General features: G+C 40.1%; 2 pseudogenes; one reads left to right on the forward strand and one right to left on the reverse strand.

The window, feature by feature from the left end:
* LOC101438983 (septin-14-like) overlaps nucleotides 1-26,207 on the forward strand; it is a 56,528-nt pseudogene that overhangs the window by 7,291 nt on the left and 23,030 nt on the right.
* Nucleotides 16,380-16,944, reverse strand: LOC101430347 (dihydrofolate reductase pseudogene; annotated as a pseudogene).

The raw sequence follows: 26,207 nt of genomic DNA on the forward strand, positions 1-26,207 counted from the left end.
CACCATCCTTCCATGCCTCCTTCCTTTCATCATAAGCAGAATGCGCACCCTAATAAATGGTGTAGTAAAAAGGCAAACAGCTGCCCATCTCATGGCTCTATATACATACCAGCCAGTCCAGAGGGACTCAGACAATAGTGATGCCGAAGCTTAATAACTTAAGTTCGGCCTCAAAGGGGGGAATATGATATAGCCTGTGCATTAAATCAAAATTATTTCCAAGAGTACCTAGTCTCCAAGATGGCCAGATAAGTAATATAGGCCCTATAGTCTTTGAATGTTCAGAAGGGATGTGAGACAGTGTGTATTCAGGGTTGCCTCCAGACGATGTGGAGCTATGCTAATCCAAACTGGCTTAGATGTGGAGAATATGTAACTCACCTGGAGGAAATAACCTATCTGATACTAAGATCTGAAGAACCTAACCAAAGGTCTTTTTACCAGCACTGTTAGTCTTCCTAATCCTATATCCTCTGTATAAAAGGGTCTGGAAAAGGCTGTTCGGGGCTCGGTTTTTATTAGGACAAGAGTCCGCCGAGCCCGGCCGGTCGAAATAAACCAACTTCCTTCTCGGTATTCTCGTGTCCTGGCCTTCGAAACCGCGCATACCCGAATTTCTCCACTACAAAAGAAGGCTGTTGGAATTGTTATTGCCTTTGCATTAAACCTGCAAATCACTTTGGGTAGAATTAACATCTTAACAATATTTAGTCTTCCAATCCTTTAGACCATGGAACGCCCTCCTATTTATTTAGATTATCTTTGAGTTCTTTCAGCAATGTTTTATTGTATTCCATGTATAAATTCTTTACATTCTTGGTTAAAATCATTGCTAGATATTTGATTCTTATAATTGCTATTGTAAATGGGAGTTTTCTCTTGATTTCTTCTTCAGATTGTTAACTACTGAATTCTATAATTATTAATTATAGAAACTAATGATTTTTCTATGTTAATTTTGTACCCCATCACTTTGCTGAATTTGTTTATTAGCTGTAGTCACTTTGTTGTAGATTTTTCAGGATTTTCAATAATAGGACCATGTCACCTAGAAATTTACTTCTTCTTTTCCAACTTGGATACCTTTACCTTTTTTTCTTGCCTAACTGCTTTGCCTGGAAGTTTCAGTTCAATGTCAGCTAACAGTGGTAACTATCCTTGTCTTGTTTCTGATTTTAGAGAAAAGCTTTCAATTTTTCACTATTGAGTATGATGTTAATTGTGAGGTTTTCATATATGCCCTTTGTCATGTTAAGGAAATTTACTTCTATTTTTAAATTTCTGAGTGTTTTCATGAAGAAAGGGGTGCTGGATTTTGTAAAATACCTTTCCATATCAGTTGAGATGATCATGTGTTATTTTTCCTTTGTTCTATTATTGTGGTATATTACATTAATTTATTTTCTTATGTTGAACCTCCTTGCACACCTGGGATAAATCCCATTTGATCAAGGTTTATAATTCTTTAAATGTGCTGTTGGATTCTATTTGCTAGTACTTTGAGGTTTTGTGCATCTATATTCATAAGGGATATTGGTTTGTAATTTTCTTTTCTTTTAGTATCTTTATCTGACTTTGGTATTACAGTGAGGTTGGTCTCATAGGATGAGTTAGGGAATGTTCCTTCTCTTCAATTTTTTTGGAAGGATTTGAAAAAGATTGTTGTTAATCCTTCTTAGAATGTTTGGTAAAATTCACCAGTGAAACCATCTGTCCTGTGCTCTGGTTTGGGGGAGGTTTTTGATTAGTAGGTCAATCTCAACTTGTTATTGGTTTGTTGAGGATTTCTATTTCCTCTTTAGTTGGGGTAGGTATTTTGTGTGTTTCTAGGAATTTGTCCATTTCCTCTAGGTTTACATAATTTGTTAGAGTACATTTGTTCATAGTATCCTTTTATCATCCTTTTTATTACTGTGGGGCTGGTAGTAATGTCCCCCCTTTCATTTCTGATTTTAGTTATTTGTATCTTTTCTCTCTCTTTTTCCTTTGTGAGTGTAGCTTAAAGTTTGTCAATTTCACTAATCTTTCTATAGAATCAACTTTTGTTTTTGTTGCGTCTCTCCATTGCTTTTTTTCCTCTTTATGTTCCCTTTCATTTAAAAAATTTTATTGAAATATATCACTCATACATAAACATACATAAACAATAAATGCATAATAGTTGTAAACTTCCAAAACAAACGTGTGTATCAAATAAACATATATAACATCTCACCCTAACACCAATAACGTGCATTGTTTTTTTTTTTTTTTTAAAGATTTATTTCTCCCCCCACCCCAGTTGTCTGTTCTCTGTGTCCATTTTGCTGTGTGTTCTTCTTTGTCCGCTTCTGTTGTTGTCAGCGGCACGGGAATCTGTGTTTCTTTTTGTTGCGTCATCTTGTTGTGTCAGCTCTCTGTGTATGCGGCACCATTCCTGGGCAGGCTGCACCTTCTTTTACGCTGGGTGGCTCTCCTTATGGGGCGCACTCCTTGCGCATGGGGCTCCCCTACACGGGGGACACCCCTGCGTGGCATGGCACTCCTTGTGCGCATCAGCACTGTGCATGGGCCAGCTCCACATGGGTCAAGGAGGCCTGGGGTTTGAACCGCAGACCTCCCATGTGGCAGACGGACGCCCTAACCACTGGGCCAAGTCCGTTTCCCTACGTGCATTGTTTTTACACCTTTTTAACTAATGATTAAAGAGCACTGTCAAAATATTACTACAGAACAAAGTATTTTTTCCCTAATCAATCCGATTATTATCTTTATATCATTTATATATGAACATACATAAACAATTAAGTGTGTAGTAAAAGTTATGAACTTACAAAGCAAACATGCATAACATCATACAGGGGTTCCATACATCAACACTTCAGCAACACCTTGCATTGTCATGAGATGTTTCTTACAAACTATGAAAGAACACTGTCAAAATCTTACCAGTAATCATAATTCATATCTTACATTTGGTGTGTTTGTCCCCCAACTCACCCTATTATTATTTGTTAAATATATTTTTTTATGACAGAAGTTGTAAAACAATCATGCTCATGTGTAGAATTCCCAAATGACACCCCTCCATCAACACAATGCAATGTGGTGTGTCATTTGCTACAGATAAAATAATGTCATCTGATTATTGCCATGTCCATAGCATACATTTGGCTCACATTTTCCATACTGCCTCAGTATCAACACAGTACATTTTTTACATAGGTGCAAGAATATTTCATTATTACTACTAACCACAGTGCATAAGTCACTCCACCTGTATTTTTCCCATGCTTCTCCACATTCCCAACACCCAGCAGTAGTGATATACATTTGTTCTAGCTAACAAAGGACATTCTTGCATCTGTACCATCAACCATAATTCTCACCCACCTCTTGGTTTACTGTGCTATCCAGTTCCTGGATTATTCTCAAGCATTCTGTCAGTGGGCATTTACATAACTAGACTACCATTTTCAGTCACATACCCATTTATAAACTAGCTGTTACCTATTGTGTGTTACCATCCACTCTATACATTTCCACAATTTTACAGAAAGCTAATTAAAACTTCTACATACATTAAACATCAGTAGTCCACTGAGTCCTTCTCTTATCTCCTTTAAGAATCCACCACCTACCATCAGGTCTTGAAGATATTTTCCAGTAATTTCTTCTAGAAGTTTTATGGTTCTTTTTAGTTTTTTGATTCATTGTGAGTTAATTTTTGGATAAGGTGTGAAATAGGGGTCCTCTTTCCTTCTTTTTTTTTAAAAGATTTATTTTTTATTTATTTCTCTCCCCTTCCCTGCCCCCCCCCGAGTTGTCTGCTCTTTGTGTCCATTCGCTGTATGTTCTGTGTCCACTTGTATTCTTGTCAGTGGCACCCAGATCTGTGTTTCATTTTGTTGCATCATCTTGCTGCGTCAGCTCTCCTTGTGTGTGGCACCATTCCTGGGCAGGCTGCACCTTTTTCGCACTGGGTGGCTCTCCTTACGGGGTGCACTCCTTGTGCGTGGAGCTCCCCTGTGTGGGGGACACCCCTGCATGGGCCAGCGCTCCTTGCGTGCATCAGCACTGCACGTGGGCCAGCTCCACACGGGTCAGGAGGCCCTGGGTTTGAACCGCGGACCTCCCATGTGGTAGGCAGATGCTCTATCCATTGGGCCAAATCTGCTTCCCTCTTTCCTTCTTTAAACTATGGCTGTCCAATTCTTTCAGCACCATTTGTTGAATGGATTGTTCTGCCCGAGCTGTGTGAGTTTGACAGGATAGTCAAAAATCATATCTGTGACCATATCTGTGACCATATCTGTGAGGGTCTGTTTCTGAACCATAAATTTGGTTCCATTTGTGTCTTTAGGCCAGTACCATGCTGTTTTTACCACTATAGGTAAGTATTATGATTTAAAGTCTGGAGATGAGGGTTCACTTTTTAAAAAATGATGTTTCTGGCTATTTAGGACTCCTTACCCTTCCAAATAAATTTAATGATTGTGTTTTCAATTTTTTCTTTAATGCTGGTGGAATTTTTATCAGGATTGCATTAAATCTGTATATCAATTTGAGTAGAATTGACGTTTTACTGATATTTAGTCTTCCAGTCCATGAGCATGGAATGTTCTTCCAGTTATTTGGGGCTTTTTGATTTGTTTTAACATTGAGTTGCAGTTTTCTGGATACAAGTGCTTTACATCATTGGTTAAGTTTATTCCTGACTATTTGAGTTTTATCTGTCATATTTTATTTTCACCACTCTTTTGACACTTTTGGTTACTTTTATTGATATAATCTTCATTTCTAGACTCTCTGCCAGGCCCCTCTCTCCTGTCTTTTCTTTTCAGGCTCAAGCACACCCTTTAGTCCTTCTTGAAATTCTGGTTTCTTGCTTAGAAATTCTCTCAGTTTCTGTTTATCTGTGAATATTCTAATTTTGCCCTCTTTTTTGAAAGACGGTTTTGCTGGATATAAGATTCTTGGCTGGAAGTTTTTCTCTTGTGGTATCTTAAATATATCAGACCACTGTCTTCTTGCCTCCATGTTTCCTGGTGAGAAATCGGCACTTAATCTTATTGGATATCCCTTACATGTTATGCGTTGCTTTTCTCTTGCTGCTCTCAGAATTCTCTCTTTGTCTTTGGCCTTTGACATTCTGATGAGTATGTGTCTTTGAGTTTGTATATTTGGATTTTTTTAGATGGGAGTATGTTGTGCTTCTTGCACAGGGATATCTGCGTCCTTCAACAGGGTTGGGAAATATTCCACTGTTATTTCTTAAATATTCCTTCTTCCCCTTTTCCCTTCTCTTCTCCTTCTGGGACACCCATGATATGTACTTTTGCACGCCTTTTGCTGTCATTTAGTTCCCGGAGACCTTGTTCAATTTTTTCCATTCTTTTCTTCATATCTTCTTTTGTATGTTCACTTTCAGAGGCTATTTCTTCAAGCTCACCAATCCTTTCTTCTGCCTCCTCTAATCTGCTATTATATGATTCCAATGTTTTTTATTTTTTTAAAGATTTATTTATTTATTTTTCTCCCCTTCGCCCCCCCCCCCCGGTTGTCTGTTCTGTGTCTGTTTGCTTCGTCTTCTTTGTCTGCTTCTGTTGTTGTCAGCGGCACGGGAATCTGTGTTTCTTTTTGTTGTGTCATCTTGTTGTGTCAGCTCTGTGTGTGCGGCGCCATTCCTGGGCAGGCTGCACTTTCTTTCATGCTGGGTGGCTCTCCTTCCAGGGTGCACTCCTTGCCTGTGGGGCTCCCCTACGCAGGGGACATCCCTGCGTGGCATGGTACTTCTTGCGCGCATCAGCACTGCGCATGGGCCAGCTCCACACAGGTCAAGGAGGCCCGGGGTTTGAACTGCGGACCTCCCATGTGGTAGGTGGACGCCCTAACCACTGGGCTAAGTCCGCTGCCCCCAATGTTTTTTAAATTTCATTCATTGTACCTTCCATTCCTATAAGATCTGCTATTTTTCTATGTATGCTTTCGAATTCTTCATTGTGCTCATCCAGTGTCTTCTTAATATCCTTTACCTCTTTAGCCATCCAATTGAATTTATCAAGGCGATTTGTGTGAACATCTATAATTAGTTGTCTCAACTCCTTTATGTCATCTGGAGGCTTATCTTGTTCCTTTAACTGGGCTATACCTTCCTGTTTCTTGGTGTGGATTGTAATTTTTGATTGGTGTCTTTGCATCTGGTTTACTAGATTATTTTTTCTGGGTGCAGTTTTTCTCTTTAGTTTAGGGCTTCCTGTCATTTCTCCCTTGCTGGTTATGCAGTAAGAGCCAAGCATGTACTTAGTGTTGTAAGCTGTGGAGGCTCAAGCAGCTCTCATTGCACCAGGGAACAATGAAGCTTCTTCCAACTTTCTCCTTTGCCTGGGGTAGGGACAGAGTCAGAGCTATGTGGAATAATCCACTTGCAGGCCTAGACTGTAGTTGCCCAGAGAGACTGATGATGCTTCATATCTCTTCTCCCCTGCCTGGGGCAGGGATGGAGCTGCAGGTATGGGCAGCAATCTAAGCAGTGTGGGTTCAAGATGACTGCAGTTGTCCTGGTAGACTTACGATTTTCAGTCTATGCCAGCCAAAATTCCCTGCACTTACCTGTATAGGCTGGTGCATGGTTCCTCAGCCTCCTCCCCACCAAAGGGGGGTTGAATTCAGACTGCAGGCTGATCTGCATGAAAGAAACTGGTTCCCACCGACACTGAGAGTTTCAGTCAGCCCGGCTTCCCCTCAGGCTGGGGACAGAGTCAGAATGGTGGCTACTGGCCTCTGACTTTGGCTGGTCCTCACCCCAGGTGTTCCCTGGATTATCTCTTAGCCAGCCAAGTCTCCCAATCAGTAGCCAAAATTGGCAGCCAACTGTGTCCTCCTCCCCTGTTTCTGTGAAATGGAGCTTCCAATTCCTGTCCCTGAGCAGCTCCTGGGGTGACTCGTGCTGCCAGAGTAGGATAATTACTGGCCTCCGCGGGTTGGCCAGTAACTTCTTGGAGAGGCTGGCGCAGGGCCCTGCAGCTTCCTTCCTGCTGGAGGTGGCACTGGGGCCTAGGCTAGACCTGCAATATGATCTGGATGGGAAGAAGCTGATCCCCACCAGCATGAGGATTTTCAGTCTGCTCGCTTCCCCTTGTTCCTGGCATGGAGCTAAGACGGCAGCTCCCAGCCTCTTCCTAACCTGGACAGGCTCAAACCTTAGCTGTTCTCAGGATCATACTGCAGCCAACTGAATTTCCTCATCATACTTGAAATTGGTGCCCAACCATTTCTTCCTCCCCCATTTTGGGAAGTGGAGATTTTAATTCCAGCCACGGAACAGCTCCCAAGGCAGCTTGTGTCTCCAGTGGAGGATGGGCACCGGTATCCGTGGCGAGGAGCCTCTACTTAGGCGTCTTCTCTGCTGGCGGGCATCTCCTTCCACTCCTTCAAGGATGTTGTGGGATGCTCTTCTGGTCTCCTGGAGTCCCCAAACAGGTGCTTCAGCTAGCTCCAGATAGCTCTGGGTGTTTGCTAACTGCCCTGTAGGCAGGAGCTGACTCTAGGAGCTCCTTACTCCACTGCCACCTTGATGGTTCTCCTTTGTTCCCTTTCATTTATCTCTACTCTATTACTATATTTCCTTCCTTCTGCTTGCTTTAGTATTGTTTGCACTTCTCTTTCTAGATCCTCCAGTTGTGAGGTGTGGTCTCTGGTTTGAGATCTTCCTTCTTGGTTAATGTAGGCATTTAGAGCAATAAATTTCCCTCTCAGCACTGACTTTACTGCACCCCATAAATTTTGATATGTTACATTTTCATTTGTCTCAAGACATTTCCTAATTTCTGTTTTGATTTCTTCTTTGACCCATTAGTTGTTTGAGCGCATTGTTGAATTTCCACATATTTGTGCATTTTTCAGTTTTCCCTGTTATTGATTTCTAGCTTCATTCCATTGTGGCCAGAGAAGATACATTGTATGATTTAATTAAATTAATTAATTTATTTTTGAGGTACCGAGAAGCCTGAGTTGAACCCAGGACCTCATATTTGGGAAGCCAGTGTTCAGCCACTGAGCCACAACAGCTCCACGTTGTATGCTTTTAATATTTTTTGGTTTACTGACACTTGTTTTATAATCTAACAAATGGTCTGTCCTAGGGACTGAATCACATGCAGTAATGTAGAATGTGTATTCTATTGCTGTTCATTGAAGAATTTTATATATGTCTTTTAGATCTAATTGGTTTAGAGTATCATTCAAGTATCCTGTTTCCTCATTGACTTTCTGTCTAGATGTCCTATGAATTATTTTTTCCATAAAAAATTTTATAGAATTATATCATTCATATAGGTATATGCATAAACAGTAAGTATATAGTACAAGTTGTGAACTAACAGAACAGACATGCATAACATCTTATAGCGCTCCCATATATCACTCCCCACCATACCTTGTATTGTTGTGAAACATTTGTAACAAATTATGAAAGAGGCTATCAAAGTGTTAGTACTAATTATAGTCCATATCTTTTATTTGGTATATTTCTCCCTAACCCAGCCTATTATTTTTGTTTCTTGTTCATAAACCATACAATTTATTTAAAGTGTACATCAATGGCATTTGATATTATCATCAGAATTGTGCATTTATCACTTCAATCAATATTAGAGCATTTTCATTACTCTAGTAAAGAGAAAAAAACAACTAAAAGCAAAGCACTATCATACTCATATATTAATACTAATAATTACAAATCCTATGATGTGCTTTCACCATTTCTTTCCATTTCTAAACATTTACAACTTTTCACCAATTCTGCATAGGTTAAACCTCAGCTTTCCATTCTCTAACCATATTCTATTCCCTGGGTGACTTATATTCTAGCTATTAACTAAGTTTGCTCATTATATTTAGTTCATAATAGCAAAATCATACAATATTTGTCCTTTTGTGCTTTAGTCAAAATAATGTCTCCCAGTTTCATCCATGTTGTCATATGCTTCACAACTTCATTCCTTCTTACAGCTGAATAATAGTCCATTGTGTGTTTATACCACAATTTGTTTATCCATTCTTCAGTTGTTACCAACTTTTGGCTATCATGAATGACACTGTTATAAACATTTGTGTGCAGATGTCTTTTCATGTCACTGCTCTCAGTTCTTCTGGGTAAATACCTAGTAATGTTATTGTCAGGTCACATGGCAGATCTATATCTAACTTCAATTGGACACAGATTTCCATAGTGCCTGTTCTATTCTACATTCCCACCAACAGTGAATAAGTGTTCCTATCCACATCCTCTCCAACACTAATAGTTTTCTGTTTTGTTAATAGTGGCCATTCTAGTATGTGTGAACTATCTGATTGTAGCTTTGATTTGCATTTCCCTGATAGCCAGTGATGTTTAACATTTTATCAATGTGTTTCTTCGGCATTTGTATTTCTTTGGACAGTTGTCTTTTCAAGTCTTTTGCTCATTTTGTAATCAAATAATTTGTCTTTTTATTGTTGAATTGTATGATCTCCGTATGTATCAGGGGAAGCAGACATGGCTCAACTGATAGAGTGTCCATCTACCATATGGAGGGTCCAGGGTTCAAACCCAGGGCCTCCTGTTCCATGTGGTGAGCTGGCTAATGCGTGGTGCTGCCACATGCAAGGATTTCCATGCCACGCAGGGATGTCCCCCATGTAGGAGTGCTCCAAATGCAAGGAGTGTGCCCTGCAAGGAGAACTGCCCCTTGTGAAAAGCACAGCCTGCCCAGGAGTGGCACTGCACACACAGAGAGTTGAAGCAGCAAGATGACACAATAAAAAAAGGAACACAGATTCCTGGTGCCACCTGTACCTGATGAGAATGTGAGCAGACACAGAAGAACACACAGCGAATTGACACAAGAGAGCAGACAATGGGGGGCGGGGGGGGCGGGAAAGGGTGAAAGGGGAGAGAAATAAATAAAAAATAAATCTTTAAAAAAAAACCTTATCAGATATGTGATTACTAAATATTTTCTTCCATTGAGTTGGTTGCCTTTTCATCCTATTGAGAAAGTCTTTCAGGTGTAAAAGTGTTGAATTTTGAGGAGGTCCCATTTATCCATTTTTTCTTTTGTTGCTTGTGCTTCAGATGTAAGGTTTAATAAAGTACTGCTTACCACAAGATCTTGAAGATTTTTTTTTTTAAGATTTATTTATTTATTTAATTCCCCCCCACCCCACCCCGGTTGTCTGTTCTCTGTGTCTGTTTGCTGCTTCTTGTTTCTTTGTCCGCTTCTGTTGTCGTCAGCGGCACGGGAAGTGTGGGCGGCGCCATTCCTGGGCAGGCCGCACTGTCTTTCGCGCTGGGCGGCTCTCCTTATGGGTGTACTCCTTGCGCGTGGGGCTCCCCTACGCGGGGGACACCCCTGCGTGGGGCGGCACTCCTTGCACGCATCAGCACTGCGCATGGACCAGCTGCACATGGGTCAAGGAGGCCCGGGGTTTGAACCGCGGACCTCCCATGTGGTAGACAGATGCCCTAACCTCTGGGCCAAGTCCGTTTCCCAAGATCTTGAAGATGTTTTCCTACATTTTCTTCTAGGAGTTTTATGTTGTTGTTTTTTTTACAAGATTTATTTTATTTCTTTCTTTCCTTTTGCCTCCCCTGCCATTGTCTGCTCTCTGTGTCTATTCGCTGTGTATTTTTCTGCATCTGCTTGCATTATCCGGTGGCACTGGCAAACTGCGTCTCTTTTTTGTTGCATCATCTTGCTGTGTCAGCTCTCCGTGTGTGTGCTGCCACTCCTGGGCAAGCTGTGCTTTCTTTCACATGGGGAGCACTCCTTGCGCATGGGGCACTCGTATGCAGGGGCACCCCTGCATGGCACGGCACGGCACTCCTTGCCTGTGGGCCAGCTTACCACAAGGGTCAGGAGTCCTGGGGATCAATCCCTGGACCCTCCATTTGCTAGAGAGATGCTCTATCAGTTGAGCCATGTCCCCTTCCCTATGGCTGTTGTTTTTATATTTAGTCCTTTATCCATTTTGTGTTATTTTTTTGTATAAAGTATGAGATAGGTGTCTTCTTTCTTTCTTTTGGATATGTATATCCAGTTCTCCCAGGACCATTTGTTGAATACACTGTTCTGGCTCAGCTAGGTGGGCTTAACAGACTTCTCAAAAATCAATTGACTGTAGAAGTGAGGGTCAGTTTCTGAGTTCTTGATTCGGTTCCATTGGTCAATCTGTCTGTCTGTATGCCAGTACCATGCTGCTTTTACCACTGTAGCTAAGTGATAAGAATGCTTTAAAGTCATGAAGGGAAAGTCCTCCAACTTCATTGTTTTTAAAGACATTTTTGGCTATTCATAGCCCCTTACTCTTCCAAATAAATTTGATTATTGCTTTTTCAATTTCTGCAAAAAAGGTTGTTGGGATTTTTATTGGGGCTGCATTGAATCTGTAAGCCAGTTTGGTTATAATTGACATTTTTACAATATTTAGTCTTCCAATCCATGAACAGGGAATGTCTTTCCATATATTTAAATCTTCTTTTCTTTCTTTTAGCAATGTTTTGTAGTTTTCTGAATACAATTCCTTTATCTCCTTGGTTAAGTTTATTCCTAAATATTTGATTGTTTTAGTAACTAATAATGGAATTTTTTTTCTGATTTCCTCCACAGAAAATGCTATTGATTTTTGCGAATTAATCTTGTATGGCATCAGTTTGCTGAACTCATCTATCAATTTTAGTAGCTTTTTTTGTGTATTTTTCAGGATTTTCTAGATATAGGGTCAGGTTATAAACACAGTGAAAATTTTACTTCTTCCTTTCCTATTTTGGTGCCTTTAATTTCTTTGTCTAGCTTAATGGCTCTAGCTGGAACTTCCAGCACAATATTGAATAATCATGGTGACAGTGGGCATCCCTGTCTTGTTTCTGATCTCAGCAGGAAAGCGTTCAGCCTTTCACCATTGAATAAATGTTAGCTATAGGTTTTTCATATATGCAGTTGACCATATTGAGAAAGCTTCCTTCTGTTTCTATCTTTTGGAGTGTTTTTATCAAGAAAGGGTGCTATATTTTGTCAAATGCCTTTTCTGCATCAATTGAGAGAACCATGTGACTTTTCTTCTTCAATTTATCAATGTGGTTTATTACACTAATTGATTTTCTTGTGTTGAACAACCCTTGCATACCTGGGATAAAATCCACTTGATCATGGTGTATAATTGTTTTAATGTGCTTTTGGATTCTGTTTGCAAATATTTTGTTGAGGGTATTTGCATCTATATTCTTTATAGATATTGGTCTGTAATCTTGTTTTTTTATAGTATCTTTATCTGGTTTTGGTATTAGGATGATGTTGGTGTCATAGAATGAGTTTGGTAGCATTCTTTCCTGTTCAATTTTGGCAAGAGCTTGAGGGAGATTGGTATTAGGTCATCTTTGATTGATTGGTAGAATTCACCTGTGAAATCATCTCATCCTGGGCTTTTCATCTTTGGGAGATTTTTGATGACATTTTAAATCTCTTCATTTGTGATTCTTTTGTTGAGGTCTTCTATTTCACCTAGGGTCAGTGTAGGTGGTTCATTGTTTCTAGGAATATGTCCATCTCATCTACATTTTCAAGTTTTTAGGCATACAGTTGTTCATAGTATCCTCTTTTGGTTATGGGTATCCAGTTCTCCTTGCACCATTTGTTGAAAAGAAGCCTCTGTCACAGAAAAATGGATTTGGTAGACTTATCACAAATCAGTTAATCAGGATCAGATGTGTCTCAAGACATTGAGTGTCTGCCTCCCACATGTGAGGTTCCAGGTTTGGTTCCTGGTGCCTCAAAAAAAAAAATCAGTTGATCATAGAGGTGTAGGTCTATTTCTGAACTCTCAATCCAATTCCATTGATTGAAGTGTATATCTTTATGCCAATACCATGCTGTTTGACCACTGTAGCTTTATAATGCACTTCAAGGTCAGGAAGCATGAGTCCTCTGACTTTTCTCTTCTTTTTTAGGATGTTTTTAGCTATTCTCCTTTCCCCTCCAAATAAATTTGGTAATTGCCTTTTTTATTTCTGTAAAGCAGGTTGTTGGAATTTTGGTTGGTAGTGCATTGAATCTATAAATTAGTTGAGGTACAATTGACCTCTTCACTATGGCATGTCTTCCAATTCATGAACACGGAATGTCCTTCCATATGTTTAGGACTTCTTTGATTTCTTTTAACAGTGTTTTGTAATTTTCTGAACACAGGTCCTTCCCTCCCTGGTTAAATTAATTCCTAGATGTTTGAGTCTTTTTTTGTCTATTGTAAAGGAATTTTTTTCCTGATTTTCTCCTCAGCTTGCTAATTACTAGTGGACAGAAACACTGCTGATTTTTGCGTGTTGATCTTGTATCCTGTCAATTTCCTGAACACATTTATTAGCTCTGTTAGTTTTTTGTAGATGTGTGATGGTCCCGGGTTCAATCCTTGGTACCTCCTAAAAAAATTCTTGGTTGGCAATTGTTTTCTTTTAGCACTTTAAATATTTTGTCCTACCACCTTGCTGCTTCCAGGGTTTCTGGTTAGAAATCCATAAATAATATTATTGGGGCTCCCTTGTAAATAACATGTTTAACTTGGAAGATGACCATTTATCCTAAACCATGGCCTTTTAAGAGCTTAAATAGAAAATTCAGTGTTTTAGTAAAGTCATCTAACTTGGGAGATTCTTGAACCTCAAACTCTGCTTCCCTAGGACCAGACATCATTGAAATATCTGCTCAACACTTTCAAGAACGCCAACTGTTCTCTAACTTACCACTGGATTCTTTGTTGTCACCCCTGCACATGCAGAATTCTGGAATCAACCAAGTATTCTCATGTTGTTTTCAGATTTAGATCTCATTCCCCCAAAACTGCCTCCCTGATATGCAGAAATTCTAATATTTTATAATATCAGGATGCTAATGAGTAATTGGGGTAGAGCTGGACACAGGTTCCTTCATTAGTGAACATTAAAGGGTTGAACAAGCTGGGAGTGGACCCCAAACCAGGGGAAATTACAAAGTTACAACCATTTTCAGAGATCAAGATTCTGAGGTAGGAAAGTAGAGTAGAGGTCAGTCCCAAGGTTTTCCACACGGATATTAAACAGAGGCTGGTAGGGTGGTTACCATCGCAATAGTAAGCACACACAAGGATGAGGTTAAGTCTAGAGTGAGCAGACTAGAGGGTCGGACCACTCTAGCCAGCTTCAGTAATTTCAGGTATTAACCTTTTGCTTTCTTATAATATAAAGACATCTATATAATGATGTAGCAATCATAATTATTTGTTAATTCTTAACCGTCAGTTACAATATAATGGTGTTCTGGCAGCTTCAAACTCTGACCTTAGATACCTCAGTTTAAGATTGTCACTTTCTGCTTGTGCTCAATTCCCCTAATACTTTGTTTACTAAAGATTGGTGTCTGGGAAAATGCAGATTTTACCCATTGTGATTCCTTCATTTGAAAGTCTGATTCTTTCTTGTTTCTTCCTGCTTCTCTTTCCCTTCTAATTCCTTCAGTTGTTTCTAATTGTTATTGTCAGAAGAGAAAGAATGTAATAAGTTACTCTGATTTTGCCATGAAGCAAAGAATGTACATGAAGCTTTGTATCTTGCATTCTTTACTTACTATTTTAATGTAAATATTTCCCAATTTATTGAAGTATTTTCCATAATTATCTTTCATGTCTCAATAATGCCCCAGTGTGTGAATGATGTCATTTCTTTGGATGTTCTCCAATTTCAGAGAGTCATACATTTGGATGTTAAATAGAGAGCTGCCGTGAACGTTTTTTGTTTTGTTTTGTTTTGTTCTGCATGAAGATTTTGTGGAGCTCTCTAATTGCTTGGGAGCTATTTCTAGGGCTGAAATTAATATAGGTTGTTAAGTGTTCTTTGAATTATTTTCCCCAACTTTTAAAGTTTGGTAACTTTAAAATACTGATTGATTTCTAGTTTTCTAGGATAGCAGCAGATTCTTTTAACAATTTGACTTAACTCAAGTTCTTAGAGGACATATGACACATTTGAAATCAAAGTTTTTATTTGGTTATGTTCCTGAAATTGACTTTACTTTCCTCACATATGTTAATGTATGTTGTGTTTCCTCAATATATTAACACATTAAAACAGAATGAAAGAATGTTATTTTTTTCTATTTTTCCTATGGAAAAATTATTTCTTATTTTAGAGTAATTTCTGAAGATTTCCTGTGGTGTTTCCTTAATTCCCACTTTCTTTTTATTTAGAAACACAATCACTTTAAGTGTGATCAGGGAGAGATTCACTTTATTTATAGAAAATAATAGTAAAATCTATGTGTTTTATTTAACTGACATTATGTGGAAGGGATAAGAAATGTTTTCATAATTTTACTTCCTTATTTGCATCTTGTCCAAGGTATGATAATCAAATTCTAATCCATTTGATAAATGATAACCATTTTCCCTTCAAATGCCTTAATTTCCTATTTTAATTAAAAACATTTTTTTGTCTTTTCTTTAGCAAAAAGAAGAAAATACCCGTTGCTTAAATATGCTAGGCCATTTTGGCTTTGAATGTTTGCCACATCAGTTGGTGAACAGATCTCTTCAACGAGGATTCTCTTTTAATATTCTCTGCATGGGTAAGTGCCAAACTCCACATTTGAATTATGCCTTCATGTTCCCAATGCTCATTTCAACTTGTCTAAATTAGCTTGATACTGTACTGTCAATTTGAGACAATAGCTGCATGTTTGTGTTGATTTTGACTTTAAGCTGTATTATTTAAACTTCTTCATCTTTCTTTAAACATTTCAGCACTCTTCAGAATTCTGACATAGGTTAGTATTGTTTTCCTTCTGTCATGGTATTGACTGAGGAGTCAGTACTAGTATGTTGTATACTTTCAAGTACATCCCTCTCTTTAAAGTATTTGGGACCCTTAAACCACTCTAGCAGTTAGGATTATTATTTCTTCTCAGCCATAACATGCTTCTATAATGACATATCTATGTTTATTATAGGGGAAAATGGAATTGGAAAATCAACACTGACAGTTTAATACTAATTTTATTATTTTTTAAAAGATTTATTTATTTATTTAATTCCGGCCCCCCCCCCCCGGTTGTCTGTTCTCTGTGTCTATTTGCTGCGTCTTGTTTCTTTGTCCGTTTCTGTTGTCGTCAGTGGCATGGGAAGTGTGGGCGGCGCCATTCCTGGGCAGGCTGCACTTTCTTTTTTTTTTTTTTTATACTTCAATAAAATTTTATTTAAAAAAAGAATAACGGAGAGTAAAAATATTGCATAGAAATCATTTAAAGATCTAAAGTCAACAAAAGTCTTTTTTTCTAATTAAAAGTACATAATGTTTTGGAGGGGAAGGGAAACAATTAAGGAAAAAATATTTCACATTAATCATTCTTTTCATACACTTGAAATTTGTACTTAATGCCTTTCTCCTCCTGGACGTCAGAAAGAACACCTGGGTATTCTGGGAGAAGTTTATATTTCTCTAGATCAATTTCTGGAAAAAATGTGTCACATTCAAATTCTTGCATGATCCTCGTCACGAACAGTCTAATATGACCTGGTTGATTCATGGCTTTCCTTATAAACAGAACTGCCTCCCACTATCCAAATCATGTCTACTTTATCTGCTAATTCTGGTTGCTCAATAAGTTTTAAGGCATCATCCAGACTTTTGGCAAGAAAATGAGCTCCTTGGGGGGGTTCCCTGAGTTCTCTACTGAGAACTATATTAATTCTGTCCTTTAAAGGTCAATTTTTCTCGGGAATGGAGAACCAGGTCTTTCTACCCATAATCACCAAATTCTGTTTACCTTCTACTGAAGAGACTGTAGTCATTTTTTGGAAATACTTGTACTCATTCCTGAGCAGGGGCCAGGGCATGTCTCCGTTCTTGCCGATGCCCATGTTCTGGGACACGGTGACAATACAGTTTAGGGGATGAACCATAATAGCAGCAGCAAATTTCTCCAAGCTAGCTGGTCTCATCACAACCCCCGGCCAAGCTAGGCATGAAAACTAGGCTGCACTTTCTTTCACGCTGGGTGGCTCTCCTTACGGGTGCATTCCTTGCGCGTGGGGCTCCCCTATGCGGGGGACACCCCTGTGTGGCAGGGCACTCCTTGTGCGCATCAGCACTGCGCACGGGCCAGCTCCACACGGGTCAAGGAGGCCTGGGGTTTGAACCGCGGACCTCTCGTGTGGTAGACGGACGCCCTAACCACTGGGCCAAGTCCGTTTCCCAATACTAATTTTAAAGACAACAAATCCTCACATTTTTATTCAAACGTTGGACTTAAATTCAGACATATGAACTACTGGAAGGCAATGTTCAATTGAAATTGACTATTATGAAAAGAGTGGGATATGGTGATCAAATAGACAAGGAAGCCAGGTTAGTGTTTTCTTATTTTAATTACAAAGGGTCTTCTTATTTCAAAGAATTTGCCTTCTTTCTCCATGGATTAAATCATAATATTCTTCAAAGGTAATTGATATTCATATGGCCACTTCATTGTTTTTATTTTTCTGTAATCATAGTTCCATCTTTCAAATTCTCCTTTGTTCCAGATTTTAATTTTTTCCTAACTAATTGCGATGGTTAATTTTCTTTTTAAGGTTTCACTTCTAGGTTTAATACTTTTTTTTTCCACATTTTAATTTTTTTTTTTTTTAAAGTTACTTCAGGGAAGCAGATGTGGCTCAAGCTATTGGGCTCCCATCTACCATATAGGAGGTCCAGGGATTGATTCTCAGGGCCTCCTCGTGAAGGCAAGCTGGCCCATGTGGTGAGCTGGCTAGAGCGGAGTGCTGGCCCATATAGGAGTGTTGGCCCATGCAGGAGTGCTGGCCTGCGTGGAGAACTGGCACAGCAAGATGATGCAACCAAAAGAGACACCGAGGAAAGACAATAAGAGACACAGCAGACCAGGGAGCTGAGGTGGCATAAGAGATTGAGCACCTCTCTCCCACTCTGGAAGGTCTCAGGATCAGTTCCTGGTGTTGCCTAAATAGAAGACGAGCAGACACCGAAGAACACACAGTGAATGGACACAGAGAGCAGACAGTGAGTACAAAACAATGAGGGTGGTGTGGGATGGGAGAAATAAATAAATAAATAAATCGTTAAAAAAAAAAAGATACTTCGATTACATAAATATTATAGAGAATATATAGGGTTTTCCCATGTATCCTGTTCCCCACGCCTCCCACATTTTCCCACATTAGCAATATCCCTCATCAGTGTAGTACATTCGTTGCAATTGATAAACACAGTTTGGAGCATTGCCACTAAGCATGGATTATAGTTTACACTGCAGTTTACACCTTCTCCCTTTTGACTCTGTAGGTTAAGGCTGCATATATAATGGCCTGTATCTGTTGTAATGTCAGTCGGGAAGATTCCAAGTCTTGGAAATGCCCTGCCTATCACACCTATGTTTTCCTTTCCCTAATCCCAGAATATCCATGAGCCACTGCCTCCACAACGATGGCATTTCTTCCATTGTTAGAATCACAGTAAGTCTATAGTAGAATACTAGTAAGTTAATTTTAGTCCATAGTTTGTTTCCCAATCCTGAGGTCTCTGGGATGGTGATGTCCGTCTCTGGGATGGTTGATGTCCACTCCACCGTTAATTGAGGGGGGGCTTTAATCCCATACCTCCGATGGATGGGACTCTCTTGTTTGCAGTTGTAGGCACTTTTGTTTCCTTGATATGTTGTTTGTTCATCATCTCCCCGTTAGTTGTCCTGGGTGAGTCCATTGAACTGGAGAGTAGGTGTTGCAACTCTATTGAGATTCAGCTGGCATATGGACAGCCCAGAGATGAGATTTAAGTCTCTTGGATGTAACCTACCAACTCTAGTACTAATTGTAGGTTCAAATAGAAGGATAGGAGAATCATGCTTAAGGAAACCACTCCTGAGTCTAACTCTGTCACACTGGGGAGCATAAATACCAGATTAGGACCCAGAATTTGGCAAGGGAGCCAAATTCCTGAACTATCTGCCCTGACTATCATGTCTGGATGTCTCCATATCCCTTAAGAGCCTCATATTTGGCATAGTATCTACTTTGGCTGTCAATGAGATCCTGTTGAGATGTGCATAAGCACTACTTCTGGGATGGCCTCTGAACACACTTTGAAGTGTCTTAGCCATACAAACTCATTTGTCTTTAGCTTTTCCCCCTTTTGGTCAATGTATTTTTTTCCCTCAGTTGCATTGCTTGTTGGAACTTGCTAGCAATCCCTTGGTGTCAGGGAGGCTCATCCCCAGGAGTCATGTCCTGAGCTGGGGAGAAGCCATTGCTTTTATATGTTGAGTTCAGCTTAGAGAGAGGCCACATATGAGCAACAAGGAGGCTCCCAGTAAGTAACTCTTAGGTACCCTATGTCAACAGGCTAAGTTTCAATTTCAAGAGCAAAGGCTCATAAGCATAGTCATCAATATCAAGGGTCCTTCAATGGACCATCCTTCTTCACAAGACATTGTCCCTGTACCTGGGGCATTCTTGTATGATGGCTAATTTTATGTGTCAACTTAACTAGATTATCGTGCCCAGTTGATTGGTCAAACACTAATCTAGATGTTGCTGTAAAGGTATTTTGTAGATGTGATTAACATCTAAAATCAGTTATATTTGATAGTAATCCTTCAGTGCCAGGGAGGCTCATCCCCAGCAGTCATGTCCCATGCTGGGGGACAGTAATGCATTTATATGCTGAGTTTGGCTTAGAAGCCACATTTGAGCAACAAGGAGGCTCTCAGGAGGTAACTCTTAGGCACCCTATAATACTAGGCTAAGTTTCCATTTCAAAAGTAAAGGCTCATAAGTACAGTCATCAATATCAAGGGCCTGTCAATAGTCCATCATCCTTCACTAGTCATTGCCCCTGTACTCAGGAGATTCTTGCAGTCCCGCTAGAGAATGTGGCAGAGCTGCTAGGATGGGAATTCAATATTTTTTCAATTATTGACTTAATCTCCACCCACCGTGACAATGCCCTGTAAACTCTTGAACACATTTATATACCCCTGATGACCCTCCACCCACGCATCCCCCATTTCTGACACCTTGCAGCAATGATCCTCCCCTGCCACAGTTGTAACCTTTCTATGATCCAAAACTTTTTAAAAAATGAAGCCAACAATATAACAAAATACAATTAATAATAAAATGAAATAATAATCATAGTTTCAAAAAATACATTTATTTATCCCCCTTCCTCTCCCTTTTCCCTGCTATTTTTGTTGTCTGTGTCCATTTGCTATTGATCCTCTATATCTATTTCTCTTTTTGTCTTCTCTTCTCATCTTTCTCCTCTAGGATTCATTGTGATTTGATCCTGGGGACCTCTGATGTGGAGGGCAGTTCCTTTTGCACCACCTCAGTTCCTGGTCTCTGCTACTCCTCACCTTGACTCTCCCCTTCATCTCTCCTTTGTTGTATCATCATCTTGCTGCATGACTCATTTGTGTGGGCACTGGCTTGTCGCATGGGCACTGGCTCGCCATGCAGGCATGCTTCCTCTTCTTTTTCACCAGGAGGCCCCAGGGATCGAACTGGGTCCACCTCTATGGTAGGTGGAAACCCCATCACCTGAGCCATGTCAGCCTCCAATAATGATAGTTTTAAAAATAATGTATAAAATATTTAAAAATTTTTAAAAAGTTTGCAATAACAAAAAATAATAAAAATACAAAATTTTTTTTAACATTATGCTTTTCATCACTGTAAGATCTATTGTCTTGTATGAACAGTGACATTTTCTTATGTTTATTCACCAAGTGTCTTATTTTTTTAAAATTTTGTCTTCAAAGAAGCTTTAGGTTACAGAAAAGTCATCTCTAGAATATAGGGGATTCCCAAATACTCAACATCCTCTGCCTTTTCCCCTTCGCCTATTAATAACATTTTACATGTGGATGGCACATTTTTTACAATTGATGTACAAATATTGAAATAGTGCTACTAACCAAAGTCAATGCTTTACATAATGGTTTATATTTTGGACCATACACTTTTATAAAAAGTTTGATGAAATTTATCTTGGTCTGTATCCATCATTGCAATAACATGTAGAACAATTCTATCACCCCTAAAATGCCCATGTTCCATCTATTCTATCCTTCCTCCCCCTCGCTTTGGGGCTGAAGATAACCACAGTGATTACTCATTGGAGTATAAGATTCATAGTTACTTGCAACAACATTGAGGGCTTGACATTACTGGCCTGTCTTCTCCTTTAAGGCACTTCTTAAACTCTCAAGAGACTCCTGCCCCTCTATCTGAGAGCATAGCGGGACTCCCCAGGATGGGAGTCCAACACTTCCCTGCTCATTATGCGGGTCTCCACCTACTGATACAACACAGTATGAAAAGATGAACACTACACATTCCCTAGAAGCTTGCCTCAAGTGTGCCCTTTCTTGCATGCTCCCCGCATTCAACACCCTAAACAAGTAACCCTCCCCTGCCACATTTGGCAAAAATTGTAGTTCCCAACATTGTAGTTATAGCCACATACCCACAAATCCCCAGATCCGTGGACAGTCCAACCCACCCTCCCCTCTCTACCCCACTCACAGACCAGTACCCCCTAACCTAGTAGCATCACTGCACCACTCTTGTGCCCATCCACCGCACAACTACATCCTTCTCCCTTATCATAGATTTTACCCATGTGGGCATTGACTCACAACCTTCTTCTCCCTTTCTGTCTCTGGTAAACCTATCTTCCAGACTCTAGCTCTATGAGTCTGCTCAATTTGCTTAGTTCATATCAGTTCTGTAATGTAATTTTTGTCCTTTAGTGTCTGGTTTGCTTTCCTCAACATAAGGTCTTCAAGATTCATCCATGTTATCCAATGTATTAATACTGCATTTCTTCTTACAGCTGAGTAATATCCTATTGTATGTATATACCAGAGTTTGCTTATCCATTCATCTGTTGATGGACATTTGGGTTGTTTCCAACTTTTGGCAGTAGTGAATAATGCCACTATGAACATTGGTATGTATATATCTGTTTGTGCCACTGCTTTAATTTCTTTTGGGTATATACAGAGCTGTGGGATTGTTGCATCATATGACAGTTCTGGAGACATCCAGACACTATAGGTAGGGCTGATAGCTCAGGAGTTTGGTGCCCTGCCAGTGGGCCCTACTTTGGAATTTATGCTTCCTAATGTGACAGAGTTGGACTCAGTTGTGGTTTCCCTACACAGGTTTTTCTGCCCCTTCTACTTGAACCTATAATTAGTACTAGAGTTGATAGGTGTATGTTCAAGAGACTTAAATCTTTGGGCTGTCCATTCAGTTGGGCCCTGAATCTCAACAGAATCACAACACCTACTCTCCAGTTCACTGGACTCACCCAGGACATGTAACAAGGAGATGATGATGGTCAATGACCATCTCAAGGAGCAGAGAGTCTGCAACTGCAAACAAGATAGTTCCATACATCTGCCCCATGGGATCTAAGTCCCCTCTCAGTTAGAGGTAGAGTGGGCATCACTGTCCCAGAATCCTCAGTACTGGGGAATAACTGATGGACTATAGTAGACTTACTATTATTCTTCTATAGACTTATTGTGACAATGGAAGAAGTTTAATCATTGATATGGATGCAGGGGCCACTGGAGGTTTTGAGGGGAGGGAGATGGAAAAACAGGTGTAATTTGGGAGTGTTTTCAGGAATTGGGAATTGTCCTGAGTGACATTACAAGATGGATACAGGCCATTATAGATCTTGTAATAACTTACCAAAATGTTCAGGAGACAATGTAAAGTACAGTGTAAACTATAACCCACATTTAGTGGCAATGCTTCAAAATGTGTTAATCAATTTTAACATATGTACCACACTAATGAAGAATGCTGTTAATGTGGGAAAACATGGGAGTGGTATGGAGCGGGGCATATGGGAATCCCCTATATTTTTTATGTAACATTTATGTAATTTATGCATTTTTAAAAAATAAAAAAGTATATTAAAAAATACTATCCAGAGCAATCTACAGATTCAACAGAATCCCAGTAAAAATTCCAGCAACCTTTATTCAGAAATGGAAATGCTAATCCTCAAATTAATATAGAATTGCAAGGTACCCCAAATAGCCAAAATAGTCTTGAGAAAGAACTATGTTCGGAGGACTCGCTCTTTCTGATTTGAAAGCTCACTGCAATGCAGCAATAATCAAGTCAGTGTGGTACTGGCATAAGAATATACATACAGACTGTGGCAGTTTGAGATTATTTTATAAATCCCAAAAAGAGAAAGATTATGTTTGTAAACTAATCTGTTCCACTAGGTGTGGTACTCTCTGATTGCATTAAACTCAGCTGAGTGGACTTTGATTAGGTTACATGATAAAATTGCTTTAAGGCTTTCTATTCCACTACATCAGTGAGGTGTGACTCAGATGAGTCGCTCCCCCTTGCAGAATCTGATATAAACTGACTCTGTCCTCAGATGGACAGAGGAAAAGAAACCCAGCATAACTGATTCTCCATCTGCAATGTGTGAGAGAGGATAGCTTGAGCATGAAGCCCCCAAGAGGCTGGGCCCGTGGAGAAGCTCAAGAGAAGATGAGCCCTGCTATATGCCTGATAGCTTACAGGTGAATGTGGGAAGAGAGCAGAACAGGCAAGACTGATATGGAGGCCCAGAAAGAGACAAGCTCTGTGCCAGACTGTAGCTAGAATTGGGAAGAAAGTGGAGCTGGTGAGCCTGAAAGACCTGATCCAACATCATATTAGATGATGAGCCAGAGGAAGCCTGAAAGGGAAGGCAGAGACCAGGCAGAGATTGCCCACCGTCTTGCTTCAGCAGGAGGCACCTGATTTTGGTGAGACAGCACCTCTTATAGTATATCAAGTTGGACTTTTCACAAATTGGAACTGTGAACTGTGAGCTTTTACCCCAAATAAATATGCTTTATAAAAATGGGAAACGGACTTTGGCCCAGTGGTTAGGGCGTCCGTCTACCATATGGGAGGTCCGCGGTTCAAACCCCGGGCCTCCTTGACCCGTGTGGAGCTGGCCATGCGCAGCGCTGATGCGCGCAAGGAGTGCCCTGCTACACAGGGGTGTCCCCCGCATGGGGAAGCCCCACGCGCAAGGAGTGCGCCCGTGAGGAAAGCCGCCCAGCGTGAAAAGAAAGAGCAGCCTGCCCAGGAATGGCGACGCCCACACTTCCCGTGCCGCTGACGACAACAGAAGCGGACAAAGAAACAAGACGCAGCAAATAGACACCAAGAACAGACAACCAGGGGAGGGGGGGGAATTAAATAAATAAATAAATCTTTAAAAAAAAAAAAAAAAAAAGCTAACACATTTCTGGTGCTTTGCATCGGCAGCCCTTTGACAAATTAAAACATAGACCAAAGGAATGGAATTGAAAGTCCAGAAATAAACCCATACACCCATGGCCAATTGATTTTTAACAAAGGTGCCAAGTCCATTCAATGGGAAAAGAATAACCTTTTCAACAAACAGTGCCGTGACAACAGGGTAGCCCAATGCAAAAGAATAAAGTTGGACCCCTACTTCACACCATATACAAAAAATATCTCAAAATAAATCAATGATCTAAATATGAGATCTAAAAGTTTTATAAAACTCTCAGAAAATAACATAGGGGAAAATCTTCATGACCTTGGTTTTGACATAAATTGGATAAATTAGTATAAATTAGACTTTATCATAATTTTTAAAAGACTTTGATCTAGTTTTCATCGCTACGCAGTGTTATATACATGGAATCAGGTAATATGTAGACTTTTGGATCTGTCTTTTCATATAGCAAAATGCATAAGATTCATCCAAGTTGTTGCATTATTCAGTTGTTCAGATTTTCTGCAGTGTTGTATTCCAGTTTATGCATTTACCACAACCTGTTTATTCATTCACCTTTGGTAATATGTTTGGGTTCTTCCAGTTTTTTTGAAATTATGAATAAAGCTGTTAGAAAAAGTGGTGTACCATTTTTTGCATGTGAACAAAAGTTCTACATTTAGGTATTTATTTTTTTTAGTCATACTTTCCCCCTCTGTTCTTCTAATTAAGCTTCAGTCTTAGGCAGGCAGAGTTTCCTAGAACCCAGGTAGGGAGGAGAGTGTGGCAGTATACCCTACTCAATTATCCTGCCACTCTGTCCCAGCTGTAGTTGTATATCCAGTTCAGTTTTTACCCATCACCCAGAAGTTGAGTTTTTGTTTTTTCTTTTTCTTTTCCCTCAGCTGCAGTGAATTTTCACCAGTGACCTAAGGGAGAGAGTGTTTGTTGTTCTTTCATCTATAGTTTAAGGGTTTTGTTCCATATAAGGATCTAGGGGAAATCAGTTCAGGCAGTTTTATGTCCTTGGTTGCTGTTCTCTTCTCCCATGTTTGTCAACAGATACTTTCTTAGGACAATCTCTGACCTTTTTGTGAGCTCCCAGTTGGATTTATGGAGAAAGAGTCTGTAGGAGAGTGAGAAACTCTTCTCTCCAATTTTTGCAGTCTGTAGGGGCTTTCCACTGGCTAGCCAGTCCACCCTTGGTCTTCACTAGATCATGAACTATTCTAGCTGAATTCTTCTTACCAGAGTCTGGTTGCATCTACCCCAGGTAAGTGAGCACTTGCATGTCTTTTCTCCCTGTAGGTTCCTGTTTTGTCCTTTTTTTTTTTAAAGATTTATTTTTTATTTCTCTCCCTTCCACGCCTCCCTCCCCCCCAGTTTCTGCCCTCTGTGTCCATTAGCTGTGTGTTCTTCTGTGTCCGCTTGTATCCTTGTCAGCGGCACCCGGAATCTGTGTCTCATTTTTGTTGTATCATCTTGCTGTGTCAGCTCTCCATGTGTGTGGCACCACTCCTGGGCAGGCTGTGCTTTTTTTTTGTTGCGCGGCTCTCCTTACGGGGCACACTCCTTACATGTGGGGCTCCCCTACGTGGGGGACACCTTTTGTGGGGGGCACCCCTGTGTGGCATGGAACTCCTTGCACACATCAGCGCTGCACGTGGGCCAGCTCATCACATGGGTCAGGAGGCCCTGGATTTGAACCCTGGACATCCCATGTGGTAGGCGGACGCTCTATCCATTGGTCCAAATCCACTTCCCATCCTGTTTCTTCTTAGACACTGAGTCACTTGGTTTCTCTGTGACCATTTCTCAATGGATTTGAAAAAAAGTCATCAATTTGGTATTAGTTTGTTTTTTTGTTGTA

This window comes from Dasypus novemcinctus, chromosome 23 (assembly GCF_030445035.2).
Source record: "Dasypus novemcinctus isolate mDasNov1 chromosome 23, mDasNov1.1.hap2, whole genome shotgun sequence".
In the NCBI taxonomy this organism is placed as follows: Eukaryota; Metazoa; Chordata; class Mammalia; order Cingulata; family Dasypodidae; genus Dasypus; species Dasypus novemcinctus.